The 21,684-nt window shown below is 35.1% G+C and overlaps 1 long non-coding RNA gene across 1 annotated transcript in view; it reads right to left on the reverse strand.

Annotated features, from left to right (window-relative positions):
• Nucleotides 1-21,684, reverse strand: part of LOC126551506 (uncharacterized) — a 102,888-nt gene that overhangs the window by 50,653 nt on the left and 30,551 nt on the right. The window contains exon 3 of the long non-coding RNA XR_007605416.1: nt 6,124-6,235. This is a non-coding gene — a long non-coding RNA (uncharacterized LOC126551506). The remainder of the gene's footprint in view (nt 1-6,123; nt 6,236-21,684) is intronic.

Raw genomic sequence — 21,684 nt, forward strand, 5'->3', positions numbered from 1 at the left:
TATTTGAATTCTGGTGCAGAGATTTCGCGGCGCGATAACGATATTATATTATATATATTATATTAAAACGTTTAAGACTAAACGATGTACATATATATAATATATATATGTATATATATATATATATATATAAGTATAAATAGCAATGCTCGCGAACCGTTGCTCATTGCTATTCCGAGAGGAACGCGGGCGGAGGTAGTTTAAAAAGAAACACTTTGGTTATCAGAAGTGAATTTGCAGATTAAAAGGGCCGCCACCGTAGAAAGAACAAGATAACTCTGGGTTCCGGTAACAAAGCGGCGGGGAAAAAAGTAGTCGGCGGCGATGAGGGCAAAAAAGCGATGAGTTGGAGACGGGTGAAAAAAAATAAAAAGGCAAGCAACAAAGGTAATTCGACTCCCGAACCCGGGGTTAAATAATGATGAGGAGGTTTTTTTTTCCCCCCATCTCTCTGGCCAAGATTTTTCTGTCGGATCTCTGTACGGGCAGCGGTGGCGGCGACGGCAGTAGAGGAAGTGAGAGGTCATTAGCATTCGGAGGTCGAATAAACAGGGGCAAAAAACAACGACAACGACGGCGACGACGACGACGACGACGGTAGCGTGCGGATAATCTTGTAGTTTTTTTTCGGTGAGAAAACAATTTCGAATCCCTAAACCGATTTATTGATAAGAATGGTTTTTAATTTAAACGACACTGGTTAACAATGGGGGTCCCCAAATCTAATTATTGAAATGCCGTACGACAAATGAGATACAGCGAAAATGCTTGAGATCCACCGGAAATTGTTCGTATTTCAATTATTATGCCGACGACAGTAGGTTTTAACAATGATTAATTCTTATTGTTCTGGGCTTTGGCTACGTTTAATATAACACGATTTTATGTGCATTTTTTTTCTTATTAACACATTAATATTTTACTACTGATGACGTTCAATCGTACTTTTTGAAATTGTTTTAAAATATTTTTTAATCAGTACAGCAATTATTTATGGTTAATAAGAGGTTATAGATTTTTTAATACGTTACGTTCACAGCTGTTTTGTTTGACAAATAATTTCTTGAGTCGGTAACTCGCAGACCGCAGTTGGTAAAATATTTTCACATGTTTTTTTATTCGTTGTCCTATATTTTCAAAAGATATCATAAAATGTGGTTTTATGTATGTAAAAACATCAGCCTAATTCTTTAGAAACTAACCCGTTTTATACACAATATAAGTAATTACTTATGTAATTATATTACGTACTTTATTTATTATTAAATTATTATATTAATTTTGTTTTATTACAGCTTAAAAAAAATACTAAGTATTTTTTGATAGTTAAGATTATATTTTATTTTCAATTAGTCAACTTATTTACTTTAGAACTACCAGTATAATATTAATACTATCAATAAATTCTTCAAACAATTAAAGAAAAAAGTTTTTGAAATATAAAGTAAACTATTTTTTTTAAAAAAAACAACAAGTATTGTTGATCTAAAGATAAACATATTATTTAAATTTAGTTACCGATTAATAAATAATATTGTCATGAAATGTTGACTAAAATATTAACTTAGGTATTCATAAGTACCTACATAATAGTTAATAAATACTTAAATGAATCTTTTTTATAAAATATTATAAGATCAATGACATTTAAAAAATTTGAAGTTATTCTATTAAATTCATATTATATATAAATTGGATTAAATATATATATATTTTAAAATTGAAATAATTACCTGTAAAATATATCGACATTTGAACGTGTTTAAAGAAAATATGAAAGGTCATAAATCAATTGCCACGTATAATTTTAAATATTTAATGCTTAGAATTTTTCGATAGGAGTAATTGTTTTACAGTTGTGTACTTTTTTTGTGTAATTTAAAGAATTGTAAATGAAAAATTATCTTTTACTTTGAAAATAAATAATAATTTAAAAAACTATTAAAACAAAAAAAATTGTGCTTAATATAAGGTTAATAATCTATTTTAAAATAACAGAGAGATTTTAATTGTAACTAAATAAATCGTAGATATATGTTTTCTATAATATTATATTATGTAAGCAAATTTATACGTGTTTTGAATATACGCGTATATTATACATAATGAATTATCAAACGGGGATTACATGATTTTAGACTTAAGCGGTGAGATAAAATAGTTGTTTAGTCCCCCCAGCTAAATGTAAATCATTTTATTCCAAAAACGATTCTGAGTGAAGTTCTGTTTACCCAAGCCGTTGTTAAAAAACAGGAGTTTGCTTACGTTTATTTACAGTTTTTCTTTACTTCTGTTGTCGTGAGTTCTTCGATGACTATTGAGAAATTGGAAATGACCTTTTTAAAGTTTGAAGTTCAATATGACGTGTTAAATTTCCAATGTACAAGGATATAGTAAAAAACTTTTTGAGTTTTTCACTATGTACCTCAAAAGTTTGACCGAAAAACAATATAAAAATATAAAAAACACACATCATCGTAACTTTTTGTAATACACCTCTTTCCCGTATTTACAATTTAAAATTAGAAGTAGTTCGCTATATTTTTTGTTATATAATTTTTATTAAAATTAAATTAATTTTTATAAAAAGTCTTCAAGTTCGTTATATTTATTCATATTAATGAAATATTTCAATAAAAATTGAATTTTTAAAATTAATTAAAATTATTTCCACTGCACACCTATAATAATATAAATTATAACAAATAACAGATTTTCAGATTTTATAGGCATACTAAAATATATAATACGAATCTATAAACTCAAATACTCAATTTGTCTGAATCTGTGGAGACTTTCAAATAATCAGATGCTGAATATAAACTGTTTGTCGTTTTGATAAACGTTATTTAAAAAATAATGTGCAAACAAACGGTCTAAAAAAAAAAAATAATAATATAACACAAAAGCGAAAATAAATCTAAAAAAATGTCTCTAAAGGTAAAAAATGTTTGAACAATTTATGAAAATTTATTATAGTTATGGCTATGTCGTTTTATAAAACAAATTTATTTCTAGCTGCCTTTTTTTTACGATCGCATAAACCGTGAAATCATAAGTCTTAATTATTATATAGTATGTCGAGCATACGTGTAGAATTGTTGGCAGATAACTGCGAGAGTGAATTCGAAACATACAATTTACATGTGTGTGTGTGTGTGTGTGTGTATGTGTTTATAGGTACCTACGGACCTTGTGAATTATAATAATAATGTACTATTAGCGATCGCGTGTGAACCAGAGTGTATAATATAACATATATTGTGTTATAAAATAGGCGTATCGTTTGCGTTTGTAGTTAATTCCATCGCCCCGTGTGCGTGTGCCGAACGCAATGTATTTATTCGGTCAGTAAACACTGCAATTACGCGTTCAAACTGTTCAAAGGTTTGTTGCGTTGCGAACACACACGCGGAAATGTCAGATGTCATGTGCCGTACACTTCGTTGTTCGTTCGTGCTAGATATAATAAATAATTATATTATATTGTACGCAGCCTACCGATAGTGATGATTGTCATTTACGATACGAAACTATTTGGTCCGTCGACGGAGACGACGATCTGCAGCGATTTCGGAAAAAATTGTGGTGATAGGGAACGATAAAACGGGGCAATCGACGGCTCGGATTTATTATTTCGAAGGATCAAACTCGTCGTTTTGACCCCCTCCTATCAGTAAAATTAAAACTCTCACAGGTTATGAATGTCTGCTGCAATTAAAATCCGAATTAATACGAAACAATCTGGGCGTGATGAGCGCATTCAAGCCTCCCCGAATTGCGCTAAATATCTCTGACGGCGATAACAACGTTCGTAATATTATGCGGTGGTGCATATCGTACGCGGAAGAATAATACGAAATCGACTGAAGATTTACTATTACAACACTATCTTAATTCCTAATAAATACGAGAGTCGTGACGAAGCCATGATCTTTTGATGACATTTCTGAATTAAAACAGCTTCGCGTCGAGAAACGAATATGAAATCTTCGAAATTCTTCGTCCGCACGTCTGTCACTCCCCTGGAAAACACTGAGTCGCTTCTCGGCGGATATTGCAGTACCTATATTATAACATTATATTGTTGGAACATTTTTATGTTAGGTATATATCGTTTGCTTTAGATGAGTTCGCGGTGTCCGCCGCGAGACGACGGCGGCGATAAAACGTCGCGCGTTTTTTTTTTCGTTTTCGCTCGGCGAATTTATGGATATTCAGCCTTCGCCCGAATGCGTTTCCGTACGCACGGTCGGGCGCGTTATTATATTATATTATATCCCTTCTGCGCGACGACAGTCTCGTGGCAGCTGTTGGCAACAAGTTCGGAATATTTCCCTACGCGAGCACCGAACATAGCTATATAGCGACGACTTTATACGCTACACTATATATTATCATATTATATAATACACAACTCTGTACACGCACTGCTATATAATATACCGACGAGAGCATACGGCAGTGGCGGCGGCGGCGGCGATCTCTTTCGCCCGCCACTACTCGCCCCACACACCAAAGCCACCCGATCGAGGCACATCGATTTTCCGCTCCGGAACCCCTCCGGCCGAAAGAACTCCGTTTAATTGTGTATGGAATTATTCTGGGCCAGGACGATAACAAAAAAAAAAAGAAAAAAGAAAAGAAAAAAAAATTCATGCCTTGATTATCTTCGGTCACAATAACACAGCCCTGATGAGGGCGCTTAATGAAAAATTCAATAATATCGCCCCCGCCGCGGACAAACTCGCCGGATGACGACGACGACGAAAGCGGTGCGGTGGAGGGCGGACGGCCGGTCGGCGGAGGGTGGATTCGGAATTAATCAGTACCCGAAGAATTCGGTTCGACATTGTTAGTTCGGCGGCCTTTTATGTATAATACGTAAGTACAGCATAATGATAATAATAATAATAATAATAAAAAAAGTCGAAAACCGTTCGCGAATCTCGGAAAGTAAATAAATTAAAAACATAAACTTTTACCAAGACTCTAATAGTACAATAGTGATGGACGAAGATGACGATGATGACAAATAATAATAATAATAATATGTATACAGTGGAGCACTCGACGAGTGTTTCGTCCGGTACCGTGGCGTCGGCTGGTATTTCGGGTGCGTGTATAATATATTATATACACACGGTCGGCCAAACAAAGGCGGCCCAGCTGCTGCCGCAAGGGTTGCGGAAAAGGTTAGACCGCGTGTACATGCGTATGGGGTGCGGAGGAAACGGATAGCTATGGCTAACTTCAGACTGCAGAAAAAGGGTTACGTCGTCGTTCTCGCATCGGTACTTTGGACTACAACGGTCCTACAACATGCGTACGTGGTACACACGACGCCAAGTCCCGAAATCAATAAACGGCTCCCGCCACCACAGCCACCGCCGCCAACTCTCCGTAGGGTCGAGCCCCGAATGACGGGTAGGAAGGGGTGTGGTGGTGGTGGTGATGCGGGGGCTGAAAACTTTGCGTAATATGTTTCTTCGGACAACGTTCGAGCTAATTTATTCACCGATTTATATATCTATATAATGTGTACATGCATGCTTGTGTGTGTATGTCCTCTGTCCGCAGACCTGGAAAATCTAGTCAGACGTCGGGTACAAAGACACCACATTGTTATTACTACCAACACTATATAAAATAACTGCAGAGATTTCAAGAGACGAGATCATTGAAATATCGTTTTATCGTCGCAACTGCTGGAAATCCGAATTAGCTAAAAACGTTTTAAAAATTAATCATATTTTATTATAGGTATATTAGGTATATATTATAGATCATATATTAATTTCAATATTTTTAAAAAATCAACGAATTTATAATAACTGTTAAACTTTGCTTTGGGTTCATGATAACACAATAAAGTAAAATCACAGTAATTGAAATGTCTACTACAGTGTTGGGCACAACATTTTCGCTGTCAGCTAACGTTATTGTCATCACAATATTATGTCTGTATGATAAATATAAAGTCATATAGTCTTATTATGTAAAAAGGCTGTTGTACACAATTTAAATCTCTTCATCAACATCTTAAGATATTAAATAGATTTAAAGTCGGTACCGACATTTATTTATTCATATAAATTTAATACCGTATAGTCATAATCTTACTCGTGATATCTGTCTCGGTCTGCATACCTCAACGCGATCACTGCGTCTTCTTGAACGGCCGCTCGGCTTATGTCAGAACAATATGACGTTCGTATTGTATTGAAATATTATTCTGAAACGATAAATTTTAACATAGATTTATAAAACGATATAATATTACAACGATTTTAATGTTTGCGTAATAAACTACGATGTTTTGCGGTTTTTATCACTGTATTATATTCGAATTGCGTTTGTATATGCTGCGAAATAATTATATGCTGGCCACGTCGTGTTATACTATACAGTCGTGATGGCAGAGAACATTTACATGCTATTACTTTAATACATTATAATTATAGCTAGTGTTGTATTATTATATTCGTAATGCAAAAGTTTCACGACGGATGTTCCATTTCATTGCGAGCAATTTAATGTTTATCTTGTTTCAAAATAATTTATAAGACACTATAATAATATTGTGTTTAATATCGCATCGTATAATATTAGATTTTCTCGCTATCGATATTCAAATGTAAAACGTAATAAAAACACTGTGTAAATGTTGTTACTGTTCTTATTTTTAATATTATTTTATCGACATCAGTTAACCGAAATAAAACGTATATGCTATAATCAATCGGTACTGATGAATAATATAATATCATCCGAGAGTAAAAGAAATTTTTTTCTAAAATTATTTTTGTATTCACTGTAGATCGGATCGAATGTCATAATATTATAACTATTATCGTACACAACCATAATAACAGATTAATATTCTGCCAGAATTTTTTTCGTCAGAAAAAATACGAATATATAATTCTATGACCTTCATAATATTTAGATTTTACTCGTTAAAACGCTTTGGCTGGAGATCTTCAAAACGTTTTTTATGTCTTTATAATATAGATATTATTTTAAACGATTATCAATATTAAATCGATGACATTCGTGATGTTTGTTATACGTTTCATAGTTGTAATAATAATAATAATATAAATACGTGTCGAGCAAACAAACCGTCAGAAAAAAAAAAATTAAATGTAAAATAAAAGACAATATTTTAAAGTGACATAAACCGCCGTTTTGAAGTTGCCCGCGCGCACACCGACAACACAATTATTATCGTATGCCTTGTCTCGCATAACAATAACAATTAATTACGACGGCGTGTGTAAATTATTACACTGTAGGTACGTTTCCACATATTTTGCTCATTATATTAAGCGATCAGTCAAACTAAGTTAGTAAATGGTACGGTACAATTTATGGTAACACTCTACTAGGAACAGTATTCGATCGTTTGTAAAATTACATTTTACCGGTATACGCTAAAAGTTGCTAGCGTTAATGTAAAGTAATGAATGGTGAGCTATAAAATAGAAAATAAAGTGAAGAATAAACTGTTGAACTCGACAGAGAAACTTTCGGACGAAATTTATTTCGTAACTACATTATAAATTATTATAATATTATAATATATTATAGGTACGCAGGTACCTACATTTAACTATTGTTTAATGTGAGTTATTTTTCATCAAAAATAATATAGAACAAGTATACACATTTAATAACCGTTTTCGGACAATAGAAAAAGAAAATTTACTATCTACTTATACTTGTTTAATTACAAAAATATAATTTACAACTAGTGAAATTGTTTAATTTAACTTTTTTATTCAATATTTACGTAGTAATTAGTTTTAATAATATACTTTCAGTAAGTAAACACTAGACTAAACACAGCAAGAAAAATATCTTACTTAAATTATTTATGTATAGAATGCGAGTATCAGCTATAGTTATAGAATCCAACTACATAAATGTAAGTTGGGTCGGGAACACTTCAGCTGAACTATGGTATTTTTATGGAGTCCAATATTGGTACAAATGCAAAATTATAAATTTATTAATTTTCACTTTCAATTATTTTTTTTCTTATTCTTGCTAATATCAAAATACACTTTTACATAACGTTTATTACAAAATGTATATTTTAGTTTTTTTTATCTTTACAGGTCTTTATAGTAAATACATTTTTATCGAACTGAGTTAGTTGTGTACTTAAAATATTCCCGAAAAAACTAACAGAGTGAACAGAAGGAAATCTTAAATTAAATGCAAAAATTTGTTTAAAATTAAAAAATATCATAGTATTTTGTACAACATACCACGATTTACAAAATTTCCATTCTCAGAAAAACGAAATTGTTTTACTATATACCTCACCCTCTCTAGATTCGGGTCATTCGCTTTAGTGAACTTAAATTCGACACGAGTATAGTTATATTTACCGACTGTCAAGAGACAAAATAATATTATTATTATTACATATTCTATGTATAATGTATATATATATATATTTTTTACGACATTCACAGACTCCGACACGGCGTGTCCGTAACGCAGAAATTATGCGAAAAATGCTGCACTATACATCGGCTCGTCGCCGCCCGGAATATTTCCATAACAATTAACGGAATTCTCGTTGTTAGCCCGCGATTTGTTATTTTGACGTATCTGTACAAATTTAATTAACTTGCGGGCGCGTTGGGCAGGTATGCGGGAGCTCGCGCGAAATTCCACACGTGCCGATTATACGCGGGCGCCCCGCGGTAATGTCGTTATCACGGGTTGCCGCGGATTCGGCGAGCAAAAGAGTATGACGAGCGCGAGCGGAAGGACGAGGACGAGGAAGTGACGTGTACCTATATAATGCAGGAAGGATATAGCAGGATAATGATTATGTGCGCACACTGTATATAGTGCAGGAGCAGAGGAATAAACAAATATCCTCGCCGATAGTCCTCATCCGGCGCAGGGTATACACGATTATATACGTATATACATATATATATATATACACGCGCGCGTGGAGAGCGGCTTAAACATCGTTCGACTCCCCATGGGAACATAATCCATCCATCGCCGCGCGCCGGCATATAAACGCGCGTGCGGAATAATTATTAATTAACGTCCCTCACTCGATTCTCCCGATTAAGACGGCAGGCTTAGGTACGTATATATATGTATGTGATATGCGCGCACATACATAAGACGCGCGCGTTTTGAACGGAGCACACATAAAATGTTAAATATATTATTATAATATGTACGTCGGCGGATTGACGGTCCGTGTAAAACGTCTCTCGCATTCGTTCGAAACGTCAGTATAGTCTGGTGGGTTCGACGAATGCACGCGTAGTGGTGTCCCGAATACACCTTATGTACCGCCGCGCGATGAGCATAATGTAATCCGTGGATGGAGAGAGAGGGCCAGACAGACGGACAGAAGCCTAACGACGTGTAACATATTAATGTGGCAAAGCAGTGCGTGAATTAGACGACGTACACGACATTATTGCATATAATATTCAAATGGGTTCGTGTGTGTGTGAAGATAACGCAGCTGGGCGGTTATCGACCGGACTGTATGCGGCGGCGGTGCGAGCGTATATGTACGCGGGCGACCGTGTCCAAGTCTTCGGAAGAGGACTACGACTACACAACAACACTGTACATCGGTGCGACGACGGTGTGCAGGCAGCGGCGGGAACGGCGGCAGATGGTTAACTGCAGTGGTGGCCAAAACCGACGGCGGCCGACGTGGCTATCGATTGTGCACCGGGCACGGTTTTGGAGCCCACTGAACGGTCATCCCGCGAGTCTTTCGCACGTTTCCTTCACCCCCCCGGTACACTTCGCCCCGGACCGACACCGTCCCGGACACGCACACACATGCACACACATACTACTCGCACACACACCCCCGGGGAGACAAGGTAGCGCAATCGCATGTTAACGACGTGGAATACAAAACAGCCTCGGCCCTCGATCGTCTCCTGTCCCTTGCCGCAGTCGCCACCTCCGCCCGATCCCTTTACACGTCTTTTCAACCTCAATTATATAGGGACGGTCCGGCCGCTGGCCAGCTTTCCGGAAGAGCTGCGAATAAAACTTTGTAACCCAGCGCGCCCACCACTATATATATATATATATATGTGTACATAGTTATACTGCTGCAGCTACTGCGCTTGTATATGTATTATGAGTGGACGAGAGAAAATTCGTTAAATCCACCGCCACCGTCCGTCTGTCCGTCACGTCGTCGCTCGCCACTGCGCTCCATCCCACCCCATCTCTGAAAGCACTTCCGGCCGTCGCACCCCGTCCTCCGGGGTCCCGCTCGTCGCGATCGTCGCGACCCGCGGGCTACCGCGCGTCGTCTACATCTAATTTGAATTCCAAAGTGCCGCCGCCCGGTCGTTTGTGTGTGTGTGTGTGTGTGTGATGTGAACAGGGAACGCTTAAAGCTCGCAGGATACTACCCCGGGCCGCTGCCGCCGTTGCAGTGTTGTAGACCAATGTTATCTGATTACCACGACGGTACAAAGGGCGGTGACAATAATATGCTTTTATATTAAAAGTACCCAAAGGGAAGCTCTCGAGAACATGACACTATATTACACACACGCGCACAATATCTCTTGTGTGTATATATAATATTATGAGCTGTGTGCGAGCTCGGCTGTGACCGGTGACGTCGATTCGAGTGTTCCGAGTTTCGTACCGCGTGTACGTCGGTACGCGTGGTGTACATTTATGGGTAGCACACCCGTATTATAGTCACACGATATGCCGGGAACTCGGGAAATTTGATTATTCACTCGGCCGGCGGCAGGTAAATCCGGCTCACCGAGGGACCGACGCTCGTATACAGGGCGAAAGGACTTGCCGAAGGATTACAATACCGCGTCGTGTACGATATTATGATTTATATGATTATGTATTGCCAATAATGGCAATACGTTTTCATAAAAAAAATCATGAACGTCGATAAGAAAAATGTAATACTCGACGTATTGTACACACGGTTCGTTGAGTATATTATACGATTTTGAGCTATAACTCGGTCACTCCTTGTGTTCATATTATAATATTCTAATGCGTATATTATGTTGTACGGTGCAGCCGATGAAAGGGCGAGTGCAACTGCAGTGTATTCTGGGATTACGAACAGCGCATTACGTATAACGCACACACGCGCAGTACACGGGCGAACCATATATTATGTGTAAGTCGGCCCTCCGATCTGTATTTTCAATAGCAGTCCATATACGTCGTGGTAGTGGTATAGCAAGGATTGTGATCCGTTTCGGTTACAACATAACATTATACTGTGCAGTGGCGATACGACTTGGCCACTCGGTGTACATAATATTATACACGTGTGCAGTAGTCAACACCGAACAGTAAAAATATAATATAATATAAATATAATCATATCTGCTGCTCTGCACCACGACAAAATGCGTAATAATGATGAATACGTTCGGAGTTTGAGATATTTCCATTATACATTCGTTTTTTGTTGCCTAAACGATCGTTTCGATAACGCGGTTATTATCGGTCGATCCCGGGACGTATTGTGCGTAACGAAAAGAAAAACATACAATTGAATATCCGTAAAATGCTGATCTGGACCGTATTGTGAGCAACGTAATACTATTATAATATACACATTGTACTCAAACCGACCCTGAGATATTAATTTTTTTTTTTCGTTCGTACGTCCATAGCATTATGACTATGGTAGTATAATGCTGCTGTCGAAATATTTGAATCGAAATTCTATATTCTATTTAACGCTGCAGAAGATGTGCAGGTTTTTAGATTATATTATATATGCCAAAGCGCGAAAAATTTCGCATGACTTGTAATTGCATCAATCGCCGTCCGTTCGTCGTGGCCTTCGATTCTTTATACTAAGGTTATCCACAATGCCATTTATGTCTTAATACATCAAACATAAAAAAAAAAAATAGTATAATTTATTTTATTTTATTTAATTGGTTTTTTCACATATTTTATATGATGATAAAATTTACTATTTTAGATTCCGAGTGCGACAATAAATTATACAATATTAATTGTAAAATTTTTTGTGTATGTTTTTATTTTCAATTTTTCGATTTATTATTATTATTTTTTATGTAGAGAGAATTTTTCTAGTAGATAAAATACTCCAATAATTTACTTTGAAATAGGTTTCTGGCAGAAAATAGGTTTTCGTTTGTACTTTTGAAGGTCAAAAGTAAAAATATCTCGGTACTTTTTAAAATAATTGTAAAAATAGAAAAAAAAATCGACTTTTAATGAAATAATTGTTTAGTAACTTTAGTTAACATATATTTAGACCGGGGTTCGTTCAGAATCGTTTTTAATTAATCTACGATAATTAAGTGTTAAATTCAAACTTATTTAAATCTATCTCTGGTTAACTAGTTGACTACTTTTTTGTATTGTCTTAAAAATATCAATTTTTCTTTACTATTTATTGACACCTCAATTAAAATAATTCTTTTATTGAGCATCTAAAGATATAATATGGTAATTTGATAACATAAATTTATTACGAATGTTATTTGTTTTACGCGCTCACCGTTTTAGAACTATGGTCTGTAAGATTGTAACCCTGAACATAATATTATATTACTGAGAATATAATATTTTATTTTATTAGTCGTCTTTAATTTTAGATACGTTAAAGAATAAAAATAGTTTTGGCAATAAAGAATACAGATATGTGAACGCCAAATCAAGTTTTCAGCGACGTATAATCACATATTATATCGTATAGTGATTAATTTCTGCTTTTCTTTAATACCAGTGTTATTCAAAATTACTTTTGCTCGGAACGATGATTGAATGTTACTTGTCCGTAATAATAAAACTCCTTCCCGGAATTGTCGACGGGCATCTTTAAATCGTATTACCGTTCTGTTAAATATCATTAATAAAATAATTTGCATGTATGTGTGTTGTTAATTGCATTTGACTCAGATTAATGAAGAGAATGCTCAAGTAGTTATAAATTCATGATTTATGATGATATCAAACACGTTACGTTTAAATTACTTTGGGCAACACGTCGGTCTCGTTATTATTACAACAATAACATCACAACAAAAGACGGAAATTGAACCGAGTATACATATATATATATATATAACTGTACATATTACTACTAAACTGCATTTGTGGGGGAGGAAGAGGATGAAGGTATATTATACGGAAATGGCAACGATTGGCGATTCACATAAAGTAGTCGACCCTCGTAAAAAATGAGAAAAAACACCTGATATCAACTATATACTGTCGAATGGTGATGAGAATCAAAGAGGAAACCAATTGGCAAAGCGCCGTCGGACATAAAAAAAAATAAAAAAAAAAAAATGGTTCGGGTGAGAGACAGCGCGTGTGTGCGAGAGAAGAGGGGTGGTAGTAAAACAGTTTGTCTTTGGGGATATTAAACTAGGCCGGAGATCGTTTGTTTTGTTACTACTACCACCACCACCACCACCACCACCACTACCAATACTACCACCACCGCCGCCGCCACCACTACTACTACTACCATCACTTCTACTACTATACTATTACTATTACTGCCGAAGCTGCGCCCGGCGTTCCGGCACGGTGGCCGTGGAAAATAGATTAGATCAAGTGGTCTGTTGGCGTAATGGACTCCAATAACTCACCGCCCGGGACGACTACCCCGGACACTTTGTCTTGGTCCAATCGAACTGCGTGTATGTAATATACGGTGCGCCGGAATTCGCCCCTCGGACGCAGCCAATTTCCTGAGTGCTGGTCGACCGATCGCGGCTGCAGGACGAATGCGACCCAATAATAAAAAAAAAAACCCCCCCGTACCACGCGGGTGCCATAATATATATAATATATATTATATACGGATCGTTTTGAACCGAACGCGGTCCTGTACACATAGAAATATAAGAGCAAGTAAAAAGATAAATGTATACCAAAGGCGTAATGATACGGTTCCGTCGGCTGATTATAAGTAGGCATATATATATGGTGATTATATAATATGTTAATATTATACATATATATAATGAATATGACGTGTGTACTTTATATAATATATATATATATATATATATATACGACGACGACTTTTGACCGGGTGGCCGTTGAGTTATGTTAGGCTGTAGGTCAGATGCCACAAATAATGTAATCAAGAGGAGCCAAACGGCGAGGTGCTCCATTAGCGGAATTAGTTTCTTGTTGCAAACGATCTCGCGCAGTCCTTCCACCCCTCGACCAACACCCCGATCCAGTCATAACCCGCGATTCCGCCGCTACCGCCGCCTCTCGTGCCCGGAGAATAAACACACGCCATTTTGTTGCGTAAAACTTAAAAGCTGCTTATTAGGTTATCGGCTTTACGGAAGTTGGCCGCTTCCGCCGCCGCTACCGCTACCGACGCCAACCCCGGGACCCTTTAGCCTTGGGTTTCCCGTATAACGGCAGCGCGGCGGCTATAGTGCCAAAATTGTTCGCCTTTAATGACCGGCTCTAACCAATCTCGAAATTAATATCCTCGAAACTTTCAGTGTAATTTTAATAATTGAATGCCTTATACAAGAACAGGCGGTAAAAAATTAATTTCAATAATCCCTACGCGTCTTTTAAACGCAATCTGTTCGTTTGGTAAACAACGCACACGTGCCTATATAGTGTATAAAATATGGAAACGTCGAAAAAACACGCATTATATTTTCTCTGTTGATAAATAGATTCCAATACATATTATTATAAATGTAACAGCTTAGAGTTCACTTATTCGTACGGATGTGAAACCGACGAAGTCGCGTGTATGTCATAATATTTAAAACGCGTTAATCTGGAATGATTAAAATTGTTAATAGTTTGCTAATATATTGGGTAACGTTATGAACCGCGAAAGAAAATTTTAAATTTAAAAAAAAAATGCTTAAAATTCCGTTGTTAATTCGAACAGTTTATAGTAAATAAAAACACTATCCACACGTATAAATTATACTAAAATTTAAAATTATTTATGTATCTAAATAATGTAAATTTTCTGCACGAAAAACCTACGGCAATATGAAATAAATATGATTTAGTATCACGATTACTATGTAATACCATCTGTCCACGATATAGGCAAATAGGCATCTAATTCATTCTCGACGGTCTGTACGAGTATATAATAAATACGCTTTACTATAAATTTCGCACTGATTAAAATAGAAAACAACGGCAACCGTGGGCGTATATTCGCGAAGGGATGTAATTCGTTTCGGGGTAGGTACAATAATCGTATGCGCGCCACCTGCAGGACCCATATACGTGCGAGAATAACCTGACAAAGGTCCAAAATGTAATATTAAATTAAAGCGTATAATGAATATCAGATGAGTTTATCGAACGCGCGAATGGACTTGAAATCGACGGTCAAGATAGACACGTAGGTACAGTGTCCATAGTGAACGTCCTGGTACACCCACATACACGAGAAATAAAGAATTGGTGCAAAGGTAAAAATAAATAGTATATGAATAATTCTAATAGTCATTGATTCATAATAAAAATTACAGATCATATAATACGGCTATTTTAAACGAATCTTATACATAAATAATATTATTAAGATTTATTTTTGAGTTATGATTTTCCATTAAAAACCTAGCTAGAATTTTCATATATTTCAAAGTAACAAATCTACATAGTGTTGTTAATTGCTTATTGAAAAATTTAATTCATAATTTTATTTCGAAAAACAACATTGTTTTTATTAATTTAGAAAGAGTTTCAATGTGAATCATATCTAAAAAAAAAGCGTACTTATCGGTGGTCTAGAAAAACGTCGGAAAAATAATTAATTGATGAATAAAATAGATAAAATAACTTGAAATAGAATATCTGCCTAATTTTAAAGTTGAAATTTGTTAAAAATGCGAATATTGTAAATATATATACTATATAACACTTGCATGCTCGCCATGTTTTTTTTATTTTTACGGTAACTAATTGAGTGCATATTGTTATCGAAAATGTTGACTCGTCAAATTCAAAATTTGTTTGAGCAATTTTTGAATTATCAAATTCTACGTTCTATAAAGATATAATAGATTTATTTTAAAAGGTTCAAAAAATACAGAGGTCATGGTAATCTTAAGATTTTAGTAATAATTAATATTAATTTATCGAATTTTATAATTTATAAAAATGGTATATGAGTATAATAAATATTAGATCCAATATTAGGTACACTATTCCAAGTATTTTAAAGTTATATTTAATTACTATAATTCTTAATATAAATATTGGAATAACTGAGAAATTATTTTTCGAATTTTGAATTAACATCAATGTTTGCCAAAAAAAATATTTATTTAATAATTTACACTAAAAAGAAGAATTAAAAGATAGATATTTGTATCAGAAACTCCGAATATTCCATAAAATATCGAGAATTATGAAATATAGTCTTGATGTATATTTGCTTAAATACCAAAATAATTTATATCAATACATTATCAAAGGTAAAATGGGAGTGAGCACACATACTTGTTGAATTACCTGTATAATACTTATTTTATTAATAATATAGTATTGACACAAACTATGAGTTCGTAGGTTATTGCTTAAGCTATTATATACATAGGATAAGTTGATTGACAACACAAGCGTGTTAAATTAAGGGTTCTCTAGAAACTTCTGTGTTAAATGGTAAGGAAACCGTTTTCGGTTTTGTAAATACAATCATTTTTCAAGTATAGTTTAAAAAGTAAATTTTAACATACACATATAGTCGTATTGTTAAAACGAAAGTCCATTGGAACCGATCCGTATATGTATCCGAGAACCAATTAGACAGTTAGATGCCAAATCGTAGACGTTCATACTATACACGTGTTCTGTATAAATATATTATAGGTACATGGCCGAAACACGTTCGCACGTTATTAATATATTACCTACCGATATTAATATATTATATAGGTACGCGTAGGTAGCATGTTCGTTTTACGAGCATTCCAGAAAGTAATCTTAAAGTTCAACAGCATTAGTAGGTCTGTACACTCGCTATATATGTATATATATGACGCGGTAAATACCACGTGTATATACCTCGCACACACGTAGTTTTCTGTTAAAACGTCCTCAGGCTATATCGTCGTGTGTACTAGAAATGGAAAATCAATATCATATAATACGATATGACAGACTTGCTGTATAATATATTATTATATTACAAAATATATAATGTAATATATTACACGTATCGGAACTTTTTTACGAAAATTATGTTTGCGTGACCTTTTTGTAAACGTACGAATTGAACTGTGTGTTTTTTTTTTTCATTTATTATAATTCGTTTGCGCGTATAAGAGATAAGAAAAAACCACGTGATTTGAAGTAATTATATACGCAAATTAAAATACAATAATATGTTAGTTATGTCTATAATGGCATTTTGATGATGCTGATCTGCCAAACAATTATTAACATTATTATTATTATTATTAAGCAGGTACCTAAACGTAGTCCTTGCGCTTTTAAACACTATGCCATTACGACTACCTATAATAACTATTACACGATATTACAAACCAAAGAAAATCTTTAGTCGTTTTCGGATTCTAATCAGAATAATAAATGATCGTAAGAGACTACCCTACCATGATACCCGACAGCGAAAAGTTAGCCATAATTTCCATTTAGCCGTATAATATGAACAAAACAAGTATATTTCAAACACATTTCAATCACAATGACTGTAATAATAATTATATTGTAAAAAAAGTACGCGGATCGCCTTTATACTCAAAGTTGGCCCTGATAGATCGGTCATCGGGAAACATTTGGTTTACATCCGATTTTAATCAGCCGACCAGGTATGAATAAACCAATACTATAATAAGCTTATTTTATATTCTATACCTTTTTTTTTATGTCACTACAAACACGGACACGTCGATTTAACAATAATTATTATTATGTACAAAGAGTCGACGTTTTAATTCGCTTTGAGATATAATAATATATTATAATAATTGTGATGTGAAATAATCTACCGCCGCGTTGTACGCGAGCTGCGAAATAGGTTTTAATTAGTTATTAGACTGCATATTATCGTTGTACAAATATTTCGCAACGGTGATAAATTTACGAACAATACATTAGTATTACACGAATAGTTTGACCCGATAGAAATTTTTGGCACAAAACTCGTGACAAAAATATTATAAACCCATATTAAAAACTAAAAGTTCTGCTTAAAAAAAAATATATGTATATTTTAAAAAACCACCGGTAGCCCGTGTAATTAAAACATTTTAACTGCAGTAAAAGTGGAGACCCTATGCTTACTTTTCGCGAGTTGATCAAGTAGCAAGGAAACATTTAATAGCGCATATAAATCGTTTTCGTTTGTACCCTTAATCCATAAATAATTCAATCAGCCGTACCGGTATAGGTATAATAAGTTGTAATTTCGCGAGTCATATTAAATCGTTAAAATTAAAATAAATCGACAGGCTATACACACTGAAGTTATAATGTGCCTACATACGCCTGAGTGCCTGACGGCCAATTTGTAATACACAATATAATTTATAATATAATGGTGGAAAGATCATGAGCTATAAGGTTAGGTTAGGTTAGGTTAAATTACTCACAAAAATAACAATTTTTAGAATCGGCTAAAATGTTAATAATTTTGTTAAAATTATTTAAATCGTGCAATTGTTTTGTTCAAGTATCGTACTTAAAAATTCTTAGACTTCGAGTGGACGTATCTATAATACTTGGAAAAAAATATATATTTAATATTGCTTTATCACTTATTAATATCTCTGTTAAATTTTCGAAGTAGGTTATATAATTTTGCATTTTCACCGTCGAACTATTATAATAATTATAGTGAAATTTATGAATACCTATATTTATATACCACATATTATGGCGCAGGTGCAGCACTTGCGTATAATATATTATAACCCGAGCTTGCTAACGCTATAGAATACATTAAATAATATTCATACGACGATAATTATTATATTGTAACAGTAATGTGCGGGAACCTTTACTGTTGTAACGGGATAGGGACGATAAAGGATTTAAAATCTAACACTATTCGCTTCGCAGAGCGTTTAACTGCGACTGTTTTTGTACAACGATTCGTATTATGCCATGCTTTCGGTAGGAAGATTATATTATTTAAAAAAACAAACAAACGGAAAACGAGACTTTTGTTTTATTTCCGAGACGAGTTTTTTTTTCGCTCCCCCTCTAGATTCTTGTGTCTCGATTTTTTTTCTCTCTCCGCCGATCCACCAACTTCATGCAATTAAACACTACCCCTCGCTCCATGCGAACCGCCTGGAAAAGTCGGTTTTTTTTCCCCGATCGGTTTATGATGCGGTAATGGTTCGCACTTCACGTAGTTTAGAGCGTAATCATGACACGGTGACGTCTTGTCGCAGTTAAATTATCATCACACCATAAATACAACGTATACGCACTATCGTATAATATATTAAATATATCTGAGTACAATCTACGAGTTTTTAAATTTTCATGCACCGCCAAAAAATAAATAAGTACACATAATATTTAATATTAATAATTTTTGTAATTATTTTCCTTAATATACGCGTCTAATACATTTACAAGAGTTTTCCGAAAACAGCAGGTTGAGAACCACTGCTATAAAATGTATCCATCACACATACAAAGAAAAAATTCAACAAAACTGTTACAAAGAGGCGGTATAGAACCTCAAAAACATTTCGAAATAAATGACAATAATAAACCATATGCAATAAACCAAAAACAAAGTGTTTTATACATTTGGTGTAACAGATTACGATACATATGGTTAAAATAAACATTTGGTACGAACAACAGGCGCATATGATGGTCATAACGATGAATAATTTATCGTATACTTTGTCGGTAGATATTATTGATAGAAACCTATAACTTTTAAAATTTCAAAACCTATTAAAATATAGCGAATAGATGATAATATTTAGAATATAATTACAATGAAAATTATATTAGTGTTACGCATTTTAAAATTTAGTATAATTAAATATATCGTATAATTATGATGCCATAACCTTTTACAAATACCTATAAACATTTCAATTATATTAAATGATTCACACGGCACTTTGATTCATACTCTAACCTGGTAAAAACAGATTATCTACCTATATTGACTTCAGTTGACTTCAGTTGACTATATCCGCGCAAGTACAATAATAGTTAGGTTAGTTTTGATTGTGTTAACACTGTGCATACAATATGTAAGGAATCGTTTATAGTAACACCAAAAAATGTCATTCTGTTTTCAATATCGCGTAAATTACGCACTGTGGGGCTGTAGACATATAAAGTCGATTACGATAGGTACACATGACATCATGCGATAACATGAAATAATATTCTGAAAAATTATTAAATTTAACTTAAATCTAAGTTTTTTTCACGGACCTCGTCCAGTTAGTTTTTTTTTTTCTTGGAAATAGAAAAACCCCTATAGTCACCCCTTTTGAGTCTATAATTATGAGCACTAACACCGCGTATATTGACGTCCGACTCGCAGTGTTTAACATCCCTTTAGCAGTAGTGTATAGGACACAATATAACAATCGGCCAAATCTACGGAGATCTATAATAGGCAGCAGGGGACGCGACGGACTGACGACCGTCGGCGGCGGTGACGAAAAAATGGCAGACGCGCGAATGAATGAATCATTAAATCGGGCAAAATTGGTGTCTTCTGTGGCGTTGACGTTTCGGGCGGAGCGATGACAATGACAGACGCGGGAATCTCTGCAGTTCCCGGTTCAATTTAAAAAAAAAAAAAAAAAAACTTTTTAACGAGCTTCTTTTCAGCGGGGGACGAGTAAAAAATAAAAGAAAAAAAAAACCGTTTTGAAACGACGTCGTGGCAATTCGAGCCGTTCTCTTTCCTTTTACGTTTACCAAACGGTAGGTTACGCGGCGGCTGACGGAACGGAAGAGAGACGCAGAGAGATGGCTAGAGAGAGAGAGACAGTGAGACGGCCGTGATGTCGTCCACCGGAATGATAAAAAAAAACTGCTTGACATCGCGCCGTAGATGTGTATATATACATATATATATACATTCGCAGGACTGGTAGGTTTATAGTGTTTTATTTTTTCTCCTTCTCTCCGTTGATAATTTATTTTATTAAAAACTCCAAAGGCCTCCGCCGCCGCCCCGAAATGCGTTATTCTCGGTGGCGGCTGCTGCTGCTGCTGCGACGTGTCGGCGCGTCACACGACAACAATTATTATTATAATAATATCGTAGTACTTATATACATATAAGGGGACGACGACGAGTCTGATCGGCAGAATATATTTAGTCGACCGGAAACGTTTATCGTTTAATGATATTACATTTTTTACCGTTGTACACACTATACGATACGGCGTTATCGTGTGTCGAGTACGACCGATACTATGCAAAATGACGAGCCTCGTCGACTATATACCTATATATTAATATTATTATTATTGACGTCGAAACACTACGGTGTAACGCCGTACGGAACTCGCTGTCGCCGTTTGAACTCGAGACGTCGTCGTCGTCATCGCCTCGAGCCCGAGACGATGAATCAAAATCAACGTCTGTCGTTCGGTAATGCGCTGCAACAACCACACGGACACGAGCGAAGATCGCGCGCCAGTAGAGACGAGTCGTAC

The sequence above is a fragment of the Aphis gossypii genome, chromosome 3 (assembly GCF_020184175.1).
Source record: "Aphis gossypii isolate Hap1 chromosome 3, ASM2018417v2, whole genome shotgun sequence".
Taxonomy (NCBI): domain Eukaryota; kingdom Metazoa; phylum Arthropoda; class Insecta; order Hemiptera; family Aphididae; genus Aphis; species Aphis gossypii.